This window comes from Amphiprion ocellaris, chromosome 21 (genome assembly GCF_022539595.1).
Source record: "Amphiprion ocellaris isolate individual 3 ecotype Okinawa chromosome 21, ASM2253959v1, whole genome shotgun sequence".
Taxonomy (NCBI): domain Eukaryota; kingdom Metazoa; phylum Chordata; class Actinopteri; family Pomacentridae; genus Amphiprion; species Amphiprion ocellaris.
In genome coordinates, this window is record NC_072786.1 from 10,141,247 (window position 1) to 10,151,850 (window position 10,604).

The 10,604-nt window shown below is 37.4% G+C and overlaps 1 long non-coding RNA gene across 1 annotated transcript; it reads right to left on the minus strand.

Moving 5' to 3' along the window:
- Window positions 1-5,196: 5,196 nt before the first annotated feature.
- Window positions 5,197-8,340, minus strand: LOC129347854 (uncharacterized). The gene is made up of 2 exons (XR_008600143.1): window positions 7,577-8,340; window positions 5,197-5,602 (listed from the first exon to the last, which is right to left on the minus strand). It is a non-coding gene; the product is annotated as an uncharacterized LOC129347854 (long non-coding RNA).
- Between the last annotated feature and the right edge of the window lie 2,264 nt (window positions 8,341-10,604).

The following is a 10,604-nucleotide window of genomic DNA, read 5'->3' on the forward strand; positions in this document are numbered from 1 at the left end:
GTGGGGGGAGTCAGGGCGGAGAGTAGGCGGGGGGGGGGGTGGTGGCCCCCCCCCTCCACCCCCCCCCCCCCCCCCCCCCTACTCTCCGCCCTGACTCCACCCAGACTCCGCCTTGGCTCCGCCCATGTGGTCACTTCAGGAACTACGATGCCAAAGGGACGACGAATTTATTTCTTTTCATCTGATCTGTAGCTCAGTGAGTTAAAGACTTGCCTGTGGAGCTGCAGGTCGCTGGTTCAAGACCAGACCCTTCTTAAGGTTTTTGAAAATCCTGACAAAGCCAAAGCATGAAAATTGCCGGTGGCGGGTCTTGAACCTGCGACCCTCCACTTGGGAGTCCGTCTTCTTACTCCCTGAGCTACTCGCTCAGATACTAATTCTTCTTTTTTTTGCGCATTTATCATCTATTTTTTGTCGTTTTCGAGTTTTTTTTTTAAGTCGAGTCTCGACTCGACCGTTTTTCTCAGGAGGTTGGACTTCAGCCTTTGGCTGGAGGGTGGAACCCTCAGTTCCAAGACTTTCCAAAGCCTCCACACCTCCCGAGTCCTCAGGACCTGAGCTTTCACACAGTCTGAGGGCTGAAATTTTCTAAGTCCCACAGTAGTTCTCTGTTAGTTTGAACCTTCAGACAGTCCAAGGGCTGAAATCCTCTAAGTTCCTGAGTAATTCTCTGTTAGTTTGAACCTTCAGACAGTCTGAGGACTGAAATTTGAAAAGTTTCTCAGTACTTCTCTGTTAGTTTGAACCTTCAGACACTCTGAGGACTGAAGTTTTAAAAGTTTCTCAGTACTTCTCTGTTAGTTTGAACTTTCTGGTTAACAGAAGCCTTAAAACGTGTGACCATGAGTCTTGATTTCACATTTAGACCATCCGAGTTCTTCTCAGACCTTCACCTGTGGGTTTTTTAGAAATCCTCAACAAACTTTGATTCTCTTCACTGAACAGTAAAGTTTGTGGAGATCAGAAGGTAACATTAGTTTGATCAATGCCTTCAACTACTAGTAGACTTTATCTGGAAAGCAGTTTTCTTGAATGAGTTCTTAGTAAATCTGTCCACAATCAAACCAAGAACATAGAAAGAGGAAATGTTTGAAGAAACAACTTGATGTTTTCATTTCAGACTAGAAAACGCTTTAAGACTTTTTTCTGTTTTTGCTCTTTTTCATCCTTTTATTGTCTCTTCTGTTTAATTTGACCTTCTAAAGTTTAACTGGTGTCTTTTCAAATGTTTTGTCTTTAGTTTGATTCTTCTTAAATGTTTAGTTTTGCTCTTTTCTCACCTTTTATTCTTTTCTAATGTCTGATTTGATTTTGAAATGTTTTGTCTTTTTAGTGTTTAATTGTTGTTTTTTCAAATGTTTTATTTGGCTTGTTTGAAAGATTCCTTATTCTTTCCCAATGTTTAATTTTTTGATTAAATCTCTGTTAAGGTTTTTCTTTTTAAATGTTTTACCACCTTTTGTTTAATTTTCTTTTTAAATGCTTCATTGTATTTTCTGTTTAATTCCTATTTAAAGTTTTATTGTCTTTAAGATTAAAATTTCAAATTAAACATTTAATTTTTTAAGTAAATGTTTTGTCTTTGTAAAGGTTTAATAATGTAATTAAATGTTTTGTATTTTTAAAAAATGTTTAATATTCTTCTTGTTTAATTGTATCTTTTAAATGTTTAAGGATCTAAAATATTTCATCTTTAATGTTTAACATTTTTGTTTAAAAACATTTAATTTCATAATTACATGTTTTGTATTTTCCATTTAATTATCTAATTAAATATTTTGTCTCTTTAATACAATTTAATTGTATTTAATGTTTAAATTTCTTGTTAAAAGTTTTATGGTATTAAATGTTTTTTCCTTTGATTTAATTGCTTTTTTAAATGCAATGTATTTCTTTAATCTTTTTTTTGTCAAGATTTTAACCCCAACCTTAAAAATGAAATAAACTCTTAAATCACAACGAAAATACTTCTGTTGTCACAATCATGAGTTAGTCAATTATTCACTTTATCAATTCAACTTTATTTGTTTAGCACCTTTCACACAGATGACAAAACTAAACAAGCAAAGACAAAAAAAACTACGCTAAAACTAGGATTAAAACTCAAAAACATATTTTTAAAAAAAAGATTTAACATGGTAATAAAATATGTTGTGTCCAGAGGATGGAGGGAGTTTATTGAAGTCTTCTTGGGCTCACATGGTAAATCATTTAAAATATAAACTTGATATTCAGTCTAAGGAAACTGCAGAGCGACAGAAGAACCAACAATATCTCCTGTTTTCTCCTTTAATGAGTCGACTCTTCTTGTGCTTTCAGACCAAAGAACTGCAGACTCTTCACAACCTGCTCAAACTCTTGGTACAGGACCTCACCACACGGGTCAAGTAGGTTTCCGTCTCATTTCTACTCTGAAGCTCACCTTCTCCTGCTCAAACTGCTGACAAATGTTTCTGCTGCTCTAAAGTCTGGTCTCCAGAACTTCCTAAAAACTCTCAAAGTCTCTTCTGCTGCAGGTTGCTTTGTAGAACTGTTCCAGAAAACCTCACTAAACCACATGGAGGGGCCTCAAGATAGTCGTCCAAATGAAACCATACAAAAACCAAACTAGCACAACCCAAACGCTAAAGTCTCCTGCAGCCTACCAGAGAACCTCTGAGAACAGAGAATCAGGACAGGAACTCTTACCTTCTGGACAACCAACGTTGGTTCTCAAACAAGAATACACATTGTGTCTGACCAAAAACCTCTAAAGACTCGCTACAGCCAAGATAAAGACACAACTCAGCTGTACCAAATCCACTAATCACTGCACACATTAGCACCATGTGCTAACTGTGGATAAAGAACCACATTTACCAAGACAACTATCCAGTACAAAGCCCTAAAACACACCAAGAAACACATTAAAGACGATTTTACTGCTGGAAGCTGCAAGCCAACGCCTAAAGAACAAACTAAAGCAATGGAGCCAAACCCGGTTCAGTGGTGCAGAGAAGCAGAGGAAATGTTTGTCTGCAGCTAAATAAAGCAGGAAGACACTGAGCTGCTCAGGTGTTCCTGATAACACCAAGCAGCCACCTGGACAGCCAATAGGAACACAGCTTACTGGAAGTCCAGAGGGCTGGCTTAGTGAAGGAAATTTAGTTCAAAGTTGAAGCAGAAAGTTAACAAAGAAAGTTGAAAACCACCTTCTGATACCTGAAATCTCTGAGTTTTCACACAAAGAACACCTGAACATGTCAAACTGGTTCCATAGTAGAACCATCATTGTAAAAACGTCATAGTATGGTGTGTTGCTCAAAAAACATTAGGACCCGGCTGTCTGGGGTTGCCGAGGAGCAACACAAAAACAGGACAAACGCTGGTTTCCAGGGGGTTAGGCGGCTATTTATTTGAAAGAGTAAGTTTACAACAACACAACATGTGAGCAGAAAAATCACAAAGTCTGTCTTTAGTTCAGCTGAAAATATTAGTTTTTGTCTTTTTTATTGACCAAACTTTTCAGGAAGTAGATGAAGAATAATTAAAGCTCTCATGTAAAAGTCCAACTTATTTTGGATCCTTGTGGAGAGTTTAATCTTAGAGTTTGTAAAGCTGTTGAGTTTTTAGAGTCACATGGATTGTTTTGACATTTAATAACCGAATCCTGAAATAAAATTACAGTTGTGGATTTCTGTCATTTCGTCTGGAATAAACAAATAACAGCAGCATAAATTTCAAACGTCATTATGAGGAGTCTGGATGGAGGTTTCTCATTTGATAATGATCAAAACATGAAATTTAGGTTGGTTTAAAGGAATATTCCACCTTAAATCTTTGAATGTTGACCTAAAAGGTTGGCTTCAGGAAGTATTCCACCTACAAGGTCCTCAAACATCCACCTTAAAGGAACATTCCACCAAACATCCTTGGACATGCACCTAAAATGTTGGTTTATCCGAGTATTCCATCCAAAATCCTCAGAGACCTGAGGGGCTGGTTAAAAGGAATATTCCACCTAAATCCTCAAATATAGACCCGAAAGGGTGGTTTAGAAAAAATCCTTCAATGTAGACCAAAAAAGTTAGTATGGAGGAATATTCCACCTGAAATGTAGACCTGAGAAGTTGGTTCGGAAGAATATACCATCCTAAACATCCTTAAATGTAGACTAAAAGACGGTTTGGAAGAAAATTCCACCTAAAATCCTCCAATGTAGACCTAAAAGGTGAGTTTAATAGTATATTCCATCTAAAATTCACTACTGTAGACCTTGGAGGTTGGTCTGATGGTATATTCCACCCAACATCCTTGAACATAAACTTAAAAAGTTTGTTCAAAGGAATATTCCACCTAAAATCCTTCAATGCAGACCAAAAAATCTTGGTGTAAAGGAGTATTCCACCTTAAATGTAGACCTAAAGGATGGTTTGGAGTAATATTCTACTCTAAAATCTTCCAATGTAGACCTAAAAGGTTGATCTGATGGTATATTCTACTCAACATCCTGGAACATTTACCTAAAAGGTTGGTTTAATGGTATATTCCCAGAAGAACCCTTGAACACTGGGCTTAATGGTATATTCCACCCAAAATACTTGTACATATACCAAGAAGTCAGTGTAAAGGAAATGTAGACCTAAAAGGATTGTTTAAAGGAATATTTAAACGATTATTATCATTATTTAATAATCTGTTATCAGTCAGAACCCTGGCAAACTTATTTTCATCAGTTTTTTTAGTGGAAGTCACAAATAAAGGAGCTCTTGGTTTTTCCCGGCGTTACTGAGTCAAAAGCTGCTGTTTCAACACAGACACGTTCACATGCATCCACAAACCTCTCAGCACTCAAACACCCACAGACAGGAGGCCGGCTGGACCGAGGCTCGGCGGCATCCTCAGACCCACGAGTCGGGGAGTCGCTGAACTTGTTGGTCCGGTTTGAAGGCCTCCGTGTGGTCCAGTAGAAGTCCACGTAGTCGGTGTTGGCTTTGAACCACAGTGACTGGCCGCCATCAGGTGGACCGGCTCGTCCTCGTAGGGCTCCTCCTGTAGCCTTGAGGGAACCACAGGAACATTCAGTAGCTGTTGGAGTTCTTCCTGTCAGGCTCATGGTAGAACGGCTCTGAAGAATCTTGTACTTGTCTTATCTGGAACAATCTAACAGCCTAAACTGTTAACAGCGGTGTAAAGAAGCAAACACACAGGCATAGATTAGGACTCAAACTAGATTTATTTTAGAAAACAAATCAACTTAGAGGCATTTGTTCACACATGTGGCTGAATAGGAGGCCGTCCAATCAGATTTGAGGTCTTCACTCTGTAGGTTGTTTGTTTGGTGAGACTCTTGGATCTCCACCAGCTGACGTGGATGTTTGATGGTCTTCCTCTCTAGTGCCAGATGATTCATCCATGAATTCAGCAGCTACAGACTGAAATGAAGCTCATGCTGCCGTGATTGAATTCCTGTTCCAGATCAAATGTTCAGAGCTCACCTTGAATGCAGCCGTCTGCTGTCTGGATAGTTTTTCTCATTGTAGTCTTCAATAAAGTCTTTTTCCTCATGTCAGGATGTGGTGAGACTCTTTCTCAGTCTCTGCAGACGTCCCTCATTGTGCATCTCCAGAGAAGAAACAGAAAAACTGGTCACTGCTTCAGCATCACAAACGCTCTCCAGCATTTAGAGTGTTTTAGGAATTCATTCATTGTGTTGTGAACTTTGAAGGAGCAGAAACTTTACAGCTGCCAAAGATATGAGCTCCAATTCTGGAAGTTTTAGGAAATTAAGTTCATGAAATGAACACTTGATTATTGCTGATAACGCTCATTAAATTACTGAAGAAATCCAACATAAAAACCTGTAAACTCTCAGGCAGCTTTTGTTAAAGTTTGTCTATAATTCTATCATCATGTTCTGGAACCAGGACTCTACAGAAGTTTCTTCAAACAGATACTTGTGTGTTTCTATTTAAGGCCTCAGGTTTGAACGTACAGCAGAGGATTAGAAAGGAGTGATTTTAATATTTAAATCAGTCCAGTAAATGTTTGGCGTGAAAATTATTAAAATTTTGATTTAGATAGATTGGTGTCAAATAATATTGTAGAGTCTCACTTAAATATCTCTAAATGAGTTCAGTGTATTTACATTTTATAGAACATTTGATTTTTTTAATCTCAATACTGTAGGGTCTGACCCTAAATATTATAATAATGATGTCAATTTAAATAATATTTTAGTGCAGAGTCATAAACTTCAATCAGCTAAACTTACATAATAAATATCACTGTACAATCTTAACCTGAACATTCATATTATTGAGGTAAATTTTCATAAATCATGATATTCTAGAGTCTTAACTGGAATATTTCTAACATTAATCTTTTTGTATTGTGCTGATAAACAACAATAACCGGACTTCCAGATAATATTTGTTGTCTGTGATTGAGACTAAATTCCTCTACATTCTGGAACTGGACTGCATTTCCCAAAATGGAAACATGGACAGAATTTAACACTCATGTATCCATGGCAACGCTAACGTTTCTGCTTCTTACCAAAGTTCACAACACAAGTAAAGATTTTAATGTAAAACTTCAGGGATGACTGCTAACCATAAGTATTGTGATCAATACTTCATGATCAATATCAGGACAGATGTTACAACTCCAGCTGTTGCATTAGACTGCAGTTATTCACAGAGAAATTAAAACATCACATTCCTCATAAAAACTAGATGGGACTTTTATTAAATAAAGTGTTGGTGAATAGACAGTGTAAAAAGTGCAAAGCGGGCTGCACAGTGGCGTAGTGGTTAGCACTTTCGCCTTGCAGCAAGAAGGTCCCTGGTTCGCGTCCCGGCTTTCCCGGGATCTTTCTGCATGGAGTTTGCATGTTCTCCCTGTGCATGCGTGGGTTTTCTCCGGGTACTCCGGCTTCCTCCCACAGTCCAAAAATATGCTGAGGTTAATTGATTATTCTAAATTGCCCGTAGGTGTGAATACGAGAGTGATTGTTTGTCTCTGTATGTAGCCCTGCGACAGACTGGCGACCTGTCTAGGGTGTCCCCTGCCTTCACCCGAGTCAGCTGGGATAGGACTCCAGCCCCCCCCAATGACCCTAATGAGGATTAAGCAGTGTATTGATAATGGATGGAAAAGTGCAAAGCAGCTCCATTAAATCAGGAGATGTGAGACTTCCACAGCATGGATCACCATCTGCTGTGTTGATTCATAGCTGAATGTCAGAATGAACTGAGCTAGAAAAGCTGCTTTGAGCTGCAACATTACGGTCTGACAATCCAACACCATCACAGTTTTCATCTGGTTGTTTTGCTCCAACATGCTGTGAAGTTCAGTTTTTACCTGAATCAATACAGAGATTCTATTTCCAACCAAGACTGGAATAAAAACTAGAATATTATGAGGTTATTAATTCAACTAAATCCTTTCAGATGGAAGGATTTACTTCTAAGTTCTAATTCAAGTTTCAGTTGGAGCACATTGCATTCACAAAGAAAAACAGCGATACCTTCATAGCAACATTTAATAAACCTAAAGCTTCCCTGTTGGCTCATTGGTGGAGTTTGTTACTGACCATCTGAACCTTAAATCCAGTGAGACGACCATCTACAGTCGAGGCCAGTCAGAGAACTTCAAGACTTTCCATCAGCTGAACCAGATGTGGCATCAGCTCCCTCTGAACATCTGGATGACAGGAGAAAAGACAGAAATCAATATATATATATAAACCAGAGGTTCTGATGAACCACTGGGTCAGAGGAGTTTCAGCAGCATAAAGGGACCAACACAGTATTAGTCAGGTGGTCAGAATGTTATACTGTTATATTGTCATGCTGATTATATGATCAGTAAATGTTACCATCAATTATAACGTCCACATTGATCAGGAAAAAAAAACTATCAGTTCATTCAGAAACTGTGGGGTTAAACCTAAAAACACAGACCTCAACAGCAGTTTGTTTCAAAGCAGAACACCAGCTGGTTTTCACTAAAGAAGCTTTAAGAGCAACAATTAAATGACAGTTTTGTTCTCATTAAGTTCAGAGTCAGCCAAAATAATGTACACACATCAGGAAAAGAAAAACTTTTATAAATATTTCATTTGTATAAGTACTTCTATACATATAGATTCCTCTTTCTAAGTTTGATCAAATCACGATAACTCTGTGTCCTGTTGTACGATGTTTTCCCAACAGATGGCGCTACCCTCATGAATGGAGCATCAACAAGTGACGTCTACAACACAACAGAAATGTCTGGAAGCCAGTGGCCACCACTTTGAGCACCTCTTGTAATTGTAGAGGCCAAAGATAACTTTTATTAATCTCGTGATGTCTGAATAAATTTGGTATTGAAATATTTATGCAAGTTTTTCTTTTCCTGATGTGTGTAAACATTATTTTGGCTTACCTCTGTATAATGGGTTTCTGACAGGTCACCAGGCAACATCTTTTTATAATAATGACAAACATACCTGCATTCTACAGGAGATGATTTTCCTCCGTGCAGGTAAAGATGTGTGAGGAGCTTAGAGATGACAGGAGCAGGAGTCATCCTCACTAATTCAGCTTCCACCTAGAACCAGAAAGACCACAAACAAACACACTGATATACTCTCAAACGTTCACCCCACAGCCTCAAAATATCTGTTTGGAAGTGTTGTGTTTCTAAATTCTGCTGAAAGCATTGACAGACACTCTGTTACAAGGTTGTGTAAAAAGCAGCCTGTACTCCTGAGCTACTGATAAGTTTTCCTGAACAAAGTTTCTACGTGTAAATCAGCTCAACAAAAACTAAGCCTCAGTCAGAGATAAACGGGTATCGCAAAATTATAAACAACTTTCTTTGTTAACTCAGACCTTTCTGCTTCAACCTCACATAAAAAGGGAGTTTAACTCGTCAGGTGACTGAAAATGAACGGCTCTGTGCAGTTCTAGATCCAAAAGTAGGATGTTTCAACTCATGTTTCTACTACAAATACATGCAGTAAATAAATAAATACAATGGCTGGTTGTTAGTTTATTCACTATTAATGTCATTTTATATACTGGATTGAACTTGAGCAGTGGAAGAGAGAAGGAATTTAATGAAATTATGGAGATTCAGAGAGGTAATGTTGCGCAATGTTAAGTTAAGCGCAGTTTAATTCAAACCAGCTCAATGTTAAACTTCAGTGCAGCTGAACGGGTTTCAGTTAACCTTAAAGTAAAATAACTTTTTTAAAAGCTAAAATACACAGCAGAGAAATACAGGTTGAGAAGGTCATTCTAATAATGAGGACAGCTGTGGCAGCAACTAACACAGGTGTTCAGCGATAAGTTAGCCACCTGTGTTAATTAGCCCGCTAGCTAACTTAGCCGCTTAGCTAGCTAACGCGTCCGGACCAACTGCTCAAACACAACAAAACACAACTCTCCACAAGTCGCTGACTTAACATACAACAAAACAACGCTACTGGTTAGAAGTGTTTATCTTCTTACCGTGTTTTACTCCAAAAACAAGGTCAACAGCAGCCAGAGATGCTACCAGACGTGCCGACCATAGATATAAATAGACTAGATACGCTAGCGCGCTGTCTTCTATGTTATCTATGGTCTGACCAATCGCTGCTCTCTGGCTCTCAGTCAGTCTGACCAATCGCTGCTCCCTGGCTCCGCCCTCTGAGAATCTTGTTGTCGTTTGGCTCCACACTTGCTGACGACCACTTCCGGTCTCAGAAAATGAAAAAACGGACCTTTTTTCGTTTCTGTCTCTTACTGATTTTACTTTCTTGTTATTCTAAATATAAAATGAAAATCAAAGCATTTTTAAAATTTCGTACATCCCTTTTTGATCATGAAAAGGAAAAACGCCTTGTATTTCAATTTTAATTTTTTTATTTTAAAACGAAAATCAAATAACCACTCGTTTTCTGTTTTTCAATACCCGTTTCAGAACGGAAACTCCAATTACCAGATCCGTACACGGACCTATTATAGTGTCATTTGAAATACTGCTTTTCCAGTATTTTTATGCAAAGTTTCAGTTTCATAATATTGTAATATTTCAATTTTACATGCAATATTTTATTTTCTTGTGCATTATTTCAATTTCATGCATAATATTTTATTGTCATGTGCAATATTTCAATTTTGTGTTAAATATTTCATTACTAATATTTTGCAACATTTTAATTTCATTTCCAGCATTTAAATATAGTGTACAATACTTCATTATCACGTGTAATAATTCATTATTATGTGTACTATTTGAGTTCCATGTTTATTATTTTATTTATATGTTAATTAATAACATTATATTGTGAAATAATTCTTTGCCATGTGCAACAGTTTAATTTTATGTGCAATATTTTAATTCTATGCACAATAAGTCATTATGATGTACATATTTATTACAGTGTGTAATAATTCACTATCGTATGTAATAAATCATTTTCATGTGCAATATTTCATTATCATGTGTAATATTACTTTACTACTTAATTATTGCCAGTATTAATCCTTACGTTTTTAATTATACTTTTAGTAACGTATTCTAGTCACTGTGTTCCTTTTTTCTCTTTTATGAGCAATATCTAGTACAAGAGTTTCCTTTGGGGTCAA